The sequence below is a fragment of the Bufo bufo genome, chromosome 2, assembly GCF_905171765.1.
Source record: "Bufo bufo chromosome 2, aBufBuf1.1, whole genome shotgun sequence".
Taxonomy (NCBI): Eukaryota; Metazoa; Chordata; class Amphibia; order Anura; family Bufonidae; genus Bufo; species Bufo bufo.
Window position 1 is genome coordinate 833,532,641 of NC_053390.1, and position 9,752 is coordinate 833,542,392.

Here is a 9,752-nt window from a genome sequence, read left to right on the forward strand (position 1 = left end):
CGACTGCAGACAGGTCACATAACGAGAGCGGCAGATGAGCTGCGTACAAGGCACGAGAGCTAAGAACCGGAGGAACTGTGAGACACTGAGTGCAGCCACCATGTGGAGTGGCTGTTATATTACAGAAAAGTGCAGTCCTATGTAAATATAGCTTTTGTTATTGCGTAACAACAGCACAGCAAACCCTTATATACTTGTTTTTCCAGTTACACCTCCTCTAAGATCCCTGCTTGCTGTCAGTGAATGTAATATTCTTATCTATACGCAGAGACTGCGCACAGCATGCTGTCCGGACACATTTGATTCTAGTGTAGACAATGCTTGGTGAGCTGTGTCCGCCATGGCACCAGCTTGCGCATTTCCTGGTGACAGGAGTGAGAAATGCTGGCGTCGCTGGGTATTTACCAGACCGCCGTTATTTCTCCTGTCTCCAGGTCACTGTTGGTGCTCTGCACGGTCCAGTCCTCGCTCATTTCATGGAGTAGTGTAAAGTCTATGGCCTCCTGACCTCAGCTCCAGTGTATATGTCTTTATTTCTGGCACAGACCACAGGCATAGTCATGGGGGGCTGCCAAGGTTGCACTCACTTCTGGACACTGTAGCTTGTGGAGGCCGAGGCACATGGTAAGTGGGTGTCGGGAAAGAATTAACATTGGTGCCCAGGATTCAGGTAATGCCTCTTACCCGATCTATACACAGTGGGGGTCGAGCGTTACTCCTGTTTTTGGAGTAAGAAAAATTGCAAGGGCCCTTTTTGCGACTTTTTAAATGTCTGCGCGACAATATCTTGTCCTACGGGTGTTTTCCGAAGTGACGGGGGCGGGGCTGGAGTATGGACACCTAAGCCAACAAATCGACTCATTTTTACACCTGAAAACTATTCCAGTCAAGGAGCGCGGAGCGGCGGCGCCGCGCCTCGTCATAAGGTGGATCATCCGGCAGAGCAGAGGTAAACAATGACCTTCGTAAAAAGCGGGGGCCGCTATAATTGACCCCCCAATGTGGCCAAAATTACATACAATAATTTCTCTCCAACCAAGGATGAGCGCAGGTAATTAGCGAGTGACTGACTGACTGATGAACATGCACTAAACGTGCGTCTTAATCTGTACGTCGGGAGAGGCGACTCTGCGGTCACTGCGTGTGATGGGCTCTGACATGAGATCTTGTAGTTCCCCGTGTACGACCGCTCCGATATCGTAAATCGATTATTCGCCATGATGTCATTGTTTGGAATTTAAACCTTCCCCCTCCGTAATCGCTGTGCAACCCGACGCCCCAGTGTGCCTAACTCTAAACCGCAACCATCTGTAAATCCACAGACAGAGGTAAGTGTACACACGTTACCTTGGCGTGCAGGGGGGTCCGCTGATTTTGCGCTGTCGTTGCGGTTCCTGTAAGTCCCGGGTTTATCGGCTGCTGCGGAGAAAGTTTTCTTTCTTCTGTAAAGTGAAGCTCATTCTCCTCTCTGCTGCAGCCGGATCCTCGCCTCCTCTGGACAGTCACTCCCAGGACTGCTTTAAATCGCCGTCCCAGATGCAGGAGGCGGAGGCTGAACCAGAGATCCCCCGGGAGGGAACAGAAGAGCCGCACACTCAGCACTTATACAACCCTGCTCTGCCTCCTCATCACTGCCCCTGCATTATTATTTACTTCACTCCCAATATGCAGAATGATGTAGTGAGCACGAACTTGTCAAGAAGCGCAACAGGAGTTTTTCAGCGGTCCTATGTAACACCACAGAAAATGCAGTAAATGTTATCTGCAGTCCTATGTAACACCACAGATAACACAGTGATAGCTCTCTGAGTACAGATAATGTAGTAGATGTCACCTGCAGTCCTATGTAACACCACAGATAACACAGTGATAACTCTCTGAGTACAGATAATGTAGTAGATGTCACCTGCAGTCCTATGTAACACCACAGATAACACAGTGATAACTCTCTGTGTACAGATAATGTAGGAGATGACACCTGCAGTCCTATGTAACACCACAGATAACACAGTGATTACTCTCTGAGTACAGATAATGTAGTAGATGTCACCTGCAGTCCTATGTAACACCACAGATAACACAGTGATAACTCTCTGAGTACAGATAATGTAGTAGATGTCACCTGCAGTCCTATGTAACACCACAGATAACACAGTGATTACTCTCTGAGTACAGATAATGTAGTAGATGTCACCTGCAGTCCTATGTAACACCACAGATAACACAGTGATAACTCTCCGTGTACAGATAATGTAGTAGATGTCATCTGCAGTCCTATGTAACACCACAGATAACACAGTGATAACTCTCTGAGTACAGATAATGTAGTAGATGTCACCTGCAGTCCTATGTAACACCACAGATAACACTGTGATAACTCTCTGAGTACAGATAATGTAGTAGATGTCACCTGCAGTCCTATGTAACACCACAGATAACACAGTGATAACTCTCTGATTACAGATAATGTAGTAGATGTCACCTGCAGTCCTATGTAACACCACAGATAACACAGTGATAACTCTCTGAGTACAGATAATGTAGTAGATGTCACCTGCAGTCCTATGTAACACCACAGATAACACTGTGATAACTCTCTGAGTACAGATAATGTAGTAGATGTCACCTGCAGTCCTATGTAACACCACAGATAACACAGTGATAACTCTCTGAGTACAGATAATGTAGTAGATGTCACCTGCAGTCCTATGTAACACCACAGATAACACAGTGATAACTCTCTGAGTACAGATAATGTAGTAGATGTCACCTGCAGTCCTATGTAACACCACAGATAACACTGTGATAACTCTCTGAGTACAGATAATGTAGTAGATGTCACCTGCAGTCCTATGTAACACCACAGATAACACAGTGATAACTCTCTGATTACAGATAATGTAGTAGATGTCACCTGCAGTCCTATGTAACACCACAGATAACACAGTGATAACTGTCTGTGTACAGATAATGTAGGAGATGTCACCTGCAGTCCTATGTAACACCACAGATGACACAGTGATAACTCTCTGAGTACAGATAATGTAGTAGATGTCACCTGCAGTCCTATGTAATACCACAGATAACACAGTGATAACTCTCTGAGTACAGATAATGTAGTAGATGTCACCTGCAGTCCTATGTAACACCACAGATAACACAGTGATAACTCTGTGAGTACAGATAATGTGGTAGATGTCACCTGCAGTCCTATGTAACACCACAGATAACAGTGATACCTCTCTGACTACAAATAATGTAGTATATGTCACCTGCAGTCCTATGTAACACCACAGATAACACAGTGGCAACTCTCTGACTACAGATAATGTAGTAGATGTCACCTGCAGTCCTATGTAACACCACAGATAACACAGTGGCAACTCTCTGACTACAGATAATGTAGTATATGTCACCTGCAGTCCTATGTAACACCACAGATAACACAGTGGCAACTCTCTGAGTACAGATAATGTAGACATCCCCCAGAGGAAGGCATTCTAGCCGAAACGCGTGTCGGGGTACGTGGCTCTCCTGAGGTGGACACTACTGTCTCCTGGGTATGTTACTTTATGGTGCACATGCCATGTTTGGGACACTTGGCTGCTCGCTATGTGTTATAGGAAGGTCGATCTCTGTGAACTTTGTGTTCACTTGCAGTGGACGCGGTTATGTAAGTGGCCGATCTTTATACATATATATACCTCCATTTACGGCTCTATTTTTCGGGTACTGATAGTTGGTCTCTGCGCACTTATAGAGATCTGCACTTGTACTTTGATGTGATCTAGATACCTGTGATATTTTTACATATCAGCGCACTTGGTATATATTCTAGCTAATTGTGGTTGCCTTTTTGTCCTCTACCTATTGGTTTATTGTGTCAAGTCCCCTCAGGTGTAGTCCACTTTTTTATCTGATGTATTACATCATACTTATATGTTTTTTATGAGAATTATTGAATAAAGTATATTTACATTTCGCTACTAAGGCCGTTTAGTCTCCATTCATCCTTTGTGTATGTTGATGTACACTGAGTGGGTACGTTACTGTAGGTGCTCTTTTTTGCATAGGATCACTATATATAAACACAAACCTATGTGTATTTTGTGACCGATATTGTTTAAGTACAGATAATGTAGTAGATATCACCTGCAGTCCTATGTAACACCACAGATAACACAGTGATAACTCTCTGAGTACAGATAATGCAGTAGATGTCACCTGCAGTCCTATGTAACACCTCAGATAACACAGTGATAACTCTCTGAGTACAGATAATGTAGTAGATGTCACCTGCAGTCCTATGTAACACCACAGATAACACAGTGATAACTGTCTGTGTACAGATAATGTAGTAGGTTACCTGCAGTCCTATGTAACACAACAGATAACACAGTGATAACTGTCTGAGTACAGATAGTGTAGTAGATGTCACCTGCAGTCCTATGTAACACCACAGATAACACAGTGATATCTCTCTGAGTACAGATAATGTAGTAGTCGCCTGCAGTCCTATGTAACACCACAGATAACACAGTGATATCTCTCTGAGTACAGATAATGTAGTAGATGTCACCTGCAGTCCTATGTAACACCACAGATAACACAGTGATAACTCTCTGAGTACAGATAATGTAGTAGATGTCACCTGCAGTCCTATGTAACATCACAGATAACACAGTGATATCTCTCTGAGTACAGATAATGTAGTAGTCGCCTGCAGTCCTATGTAACACCACAGATAACACAGTGATAACTCTCTGAGTACAGATAATGCAGTAGATGTCACCTGCAGTCCTATGTAACACCACAGATAACACAGTGATAACTCTCTGATTACAGATAATGTAGTAGATGTCACCTGCAGTCCTATGTAACACCACAGATAACACAGTGATAACTGTCTGAGTACAGATAATGTAGTAGATGTCACCTGCAGTCCTATGTAACACCACAGATAACACAGTGATAACTGTCTGTGTACAGATAATGTAGTAGATGTCACCTGCAGTCCTATGTAACACAACAGATAACACAGTGATAACTGTCTGAGTACAGATAGTGTAGTAGATGTCACCTGCAGTCCTATGTAACACCACAGATAACACAGTGATAACTGTCTGTGTACAGATAATGTAGTAGGTTACCTGCAGTCCTATGTAACACAACAGATAACACAGTGGCAACTCTCTGACTACAGATAATGTAGTATATGTCACCTGCAGTCCTATGTAACACCACAGATAACACAGTGGCAACTCTCTGAGTACAGATAATGTAGACATCCCCCAGAGGAAGGCATTCTAGCCGAAACGCGTGTCGGGGTACGTGGCTCTCCTGAGGTGGACACTACTGTCTCCTGGGTATGTTACTTTATGGTGCACATGCCATGTTTGGGACACTTGGCTGCTCGCTATGTGTTATAGGAAGGTCGATCTCTGTGAACTTTGTGTTCACTTGCAGTGGACGCGGTTATGTAAGTGGCCGATCTTTATACATATATATACCTCCATTTACGGCTCTATTTTTCGGGTACTGATAGTTGGTCTCTGCGCACTTATAGAGATCTGCACTTGTACTTTGATGTGATCTAGATACCTGTGATATTTTTACATATCAGCGCACTTGGTATATATTCTAGCTAATTGTGGTTGCCTTTTTGTCCTCTACCTATTGGTTTATTGTGTCAAGTCCCCTCAGGTGTAGTCCACTTTTTTATCTGATGTATTACATCATACTTATATGTTTTTTATGAGAATTATTGAATAAAGTATATTTACATTTCGCTACTAAGGCCGTTTAGTCTCCATTCATCCTTTGTGTATGTTGATGTACACTGAGTGGGTACGTTACTGTAGGTGCTCTTTTTTGCATAGGATCACTATATATAAACACAAACCTATGTGTATTTTGTGACCGATATTGTTTAAGTACAGATAATGTAGTAGATATCACCTGCAGTCCTATGTAACACCACAGATAACACAGTGATAACTCTCTGAGTACAGATAATGCAGTAGATGTCACCTGCAGTCCTATGTAACACCTCAGATAACACAGTGATAACTCTCTGAGTACAGATAATGTAGTAGATGTCACCTGCAGTCCTATGTAACACCACAGATAACACAGTGATAACTGTCTGTGTACAGATAATGTAGTAGGTTACCTGCAGTCCTATGTAACACAACAGATAACACAGTGATAACTGTCTGAGTACAGATAGTGTAGTAGATGTCACCTGCAGTCCTATGTAACACCACAGATAACACAGTGATATCTCTCTGAGTACAGATAATGTAGTAGTCGCCTGCAGTCCTATGTAACACCACAGATAACACAGTGATATCTCTCTGAGTACAGATAATGTAGTAGATGTCACCTGCAGTCCTATGTAACACCACAGATAACACAGTGATAACTCTCTGAGTACAGATAATGTAGTAGATGTCACCTGCAGTCCTATGTAACATCACAGATAACACAGTGATATCTCTCTGAGTACAGATAATGTAGTAGTCGCCTGCAGTCCTATGTAACACCACAGATAACACAGTGATAACTCTCTGAGTACAGATAATGCAGTAGATGTCACCTGCAGTCCTATGTAACACCACAGATAACACAGTGATAACTCTCTGATTACAGATAATGTAGTAGATGTCACCTGCAGTCCTATGTAACACCACAGATAACACAGTGATAACTGTCTGAGTACAGATAATGTAGTAGATGTCACCTGCAGTCCTATGTAACACCACAGATAACACAGTGATAACTGTCTGTGTACAGATAATGTAGTAGATGTCACCTGCAGTCCTATGTAACACAACAGATAACACAGTGATAACTGTCTGAGTACAGATAGTGTAGTAGATGTCACCTGCAGTCCTATGTAACACCACAGATAACACAGTGATAACTGTCTGATTACAGATAATGTAGTAGATGTCACCTGCAGTCCTATGTAACACAACAGATAACACAGTGATAACTGTCTGAGTACAGATAGTGTAGTAGATGTCACCTGCAGTCCTATGTAACACCACAGTTAACACAATGATATCTCTCTGGATACATATAAAGTAGGAGATATCAGCTGCAGTCCTATGTAACATCACAGATAACACAGTGATATCTCTCTGAGTACAGATAATGTAGTAGTCGCCTGCAGTCCTATGTAACACCACAGATAACACAGTGATAACTCTCTGTGTACAGATAATGTAGTAGGTTACCTGCAGTCCTATGTAACACCACAGATAACACAGTGATAACTCCCTGAGTACAGATAATGTAGTAGGTTACCTGCAGTCCTATGTAACACCACAGATAACACAGTGATAACTCTCTGAGTACAGATAATGTAGTAGATGTCACCTGCAGTCCTATGTAACACCACAGATAACACAGTGATAACTCTCTGAGTACAGATAATGCAGTAGATGTCACCTGCAGTCCTATGTAACACCACAGATAACACAGTGATAACTGTCTGTGTACAGATAATGTAGTAGGTTACCTGCAGTCCTATGTAACACAACAGATAACACGGTGATAACTGTCTGAGTACAGATAGTGTAGTAGATGTCACCTGCAGTCCTATGTAACACCACAGATAACACAGTGATATCTCTCTGAGTACAGATAATGTAGTAGTCGCCTGCAGTCCTATGTAACACCACAGATAACACAGTGATATCTCTCTGAGTACAGATAATGTAGTAGATGTCACCTGCAGTCCTATGTAACACCACAGATAACACAGTGATAACTCTCTGAGTACAGATAATGTAGTAGATGTCACCTGCAGTCCTATGTAACATCACAGATAACACAGTGATATCTCTCTGAGTACAGATAATGTAGTAGTCGCCTGCAGTCCTATGTAACACCACAGATAACACAGTGATAACTCTCTGAGTACAGATAATGCAGTAGATGTCACCTGCAGTCCTATGTAACACCACAGATAACACAGTGATAACTCTCTGATTACAGATAATGTAGTAGATGTCACCTGCAGTCCTATGTAACACCACAGATAACACAGTGATAACTGTCTGAGTACAGATAATGTAGTAGATGTCACCTGCAGTCCTATGTAACACCACAGATAACACAGTGATAACTGTCTGTGTACAGATAATGTAGTAGATGTCACCTGCAGTCCTATGTAACACAACAGATAACACAGTGATAACTGTCTGAGTACAGATAGTGTAGTAGATGTCACCTGCAGTCCTATGTAACACCACAGATAACACAGTGATAACTGTCTGTGTACAGATAATGTAGTAGGTTACCTGCAGTCCTATGTAACACAACAGATAACACAGTGATAACTCTCTGATTACAGATAATGTAGTAGATGTCACCTGCAGTCCTATGTAACACAACAGATAACACAGTGATAACTGTCTGAGTACAGATAGTGTAGTAGATGTCACCTGCAGTCCTATGTAACACCACAGTTAACACAATGATATCTCTCTGGATACATATAAAGTAGGAGATATCAGCTGCAGTCCTATGTAACATCACAGATAACACAGTGATATCTCTCTGAGTACAGATAATGTAGTAGTCGCCTGCAGTCCTATGTAACACCACAGATAACACAGTGATAACTCTCTGTGTACAGATAATGTAGTAGGTTACCTGCAGTCCTATGTAACACCACAGATAACACAGTGATAACTCCCTGAGTACAGATAATGTAGTAGGTTACCTGCAGTCCTATGTAACACCACAGATAACACAGTGATAACTCTCTGAGTACAGATAATGTAGTAGATGTCACCTGCAGTCCTATGTAACACCACAGATAACACAGTGATAACTCTCTGAGTACAGATAATGCAGTAGATGTCACCTGCAGTCCTATGTAACACCACAGATAACACAGTGATAACTCTCTGTGTACAGATAATGTAGTAGATGTCACCTGCAGTCCTATGTAACACCACAGATAACACAGTGATAACTGTCTGTGTACAGAAAATGTAGTAGGTTACCTGCAGTCCTATGTAACACAACAGATAACACAGTGATAACTCTCTGAGTACAGATAATGTAGTAGATGTCATCTGCAGTCCTATGTAACACCACAGATAACACAGTGATAACTCTCTGAGTACAGATAATGTAGTAGGTTACCTGCAGTCCTATGTAACACAACAGATAACACAGTGATAACTGTCTGAGTACAGATAATGTAGTAGGTTACCTGCAGTCCTATGTAACACCACAGATAACACAGTGATAGCTCTCTGAGTACAGATAATGTAGTAGATGTCACCTGCAGTCCTATGTAACACCACAGATAACACAGTGATAACTCTCTGAGTACAGATAATGTAGTAGATGTCATCTGCAGTCCTATGTAACACCACAGATAACACAGTGATAACTCTCTGAGTACAGATAATGTAGTAGGTTACCTGCAGTCCTATGTAACACCACAGATAACACAGTGATAGCTCTCTGAGTACAGATAATGTAGTAGATGTCACCTGCAGTCCTATGTAACACCACAGATAACACAGTGATAACTCTCTGAGTACAGATAATGTAGTAGATGTCACCTGCAGTCCTATGTAACACAACAGATAACACAGTGATAACTGTCTGAGTACAGATAGTGTAGTAGATGTCACCTGCAGTCCTATGTAACACCACAGATAACACAGTGATAACTGTCTGTGTACAGATAATGTAGTAGGTTACCTGCAGTCCTATGTAACACA

General features: G+C 42.1%; 1 protein-coding gene across 1 annotated transcript in view; it reads right to left on the minus strand.

The window, feature by feature from the left end:
• HSPA12B (heat shock protein family A (Hsp70) member 12B) overlaps positions 1 to 1,523 on the minus strand; it is a 96,509-nt gene extending 94,986 nt beyond the window's left edge. Inside the window, exon 1 of the mRNA XM_040419389.1 lies at positions 1,348 to 1,523. The gene's annotated coding sequence lies outside the window, so the exon portion shown is untranslated. The remainder of the gene's footprint in view (positions 1 to 1,347) is intronic.
• Positions 1,524 to 9,752: the final 8,229 nt, after the last annotated feature.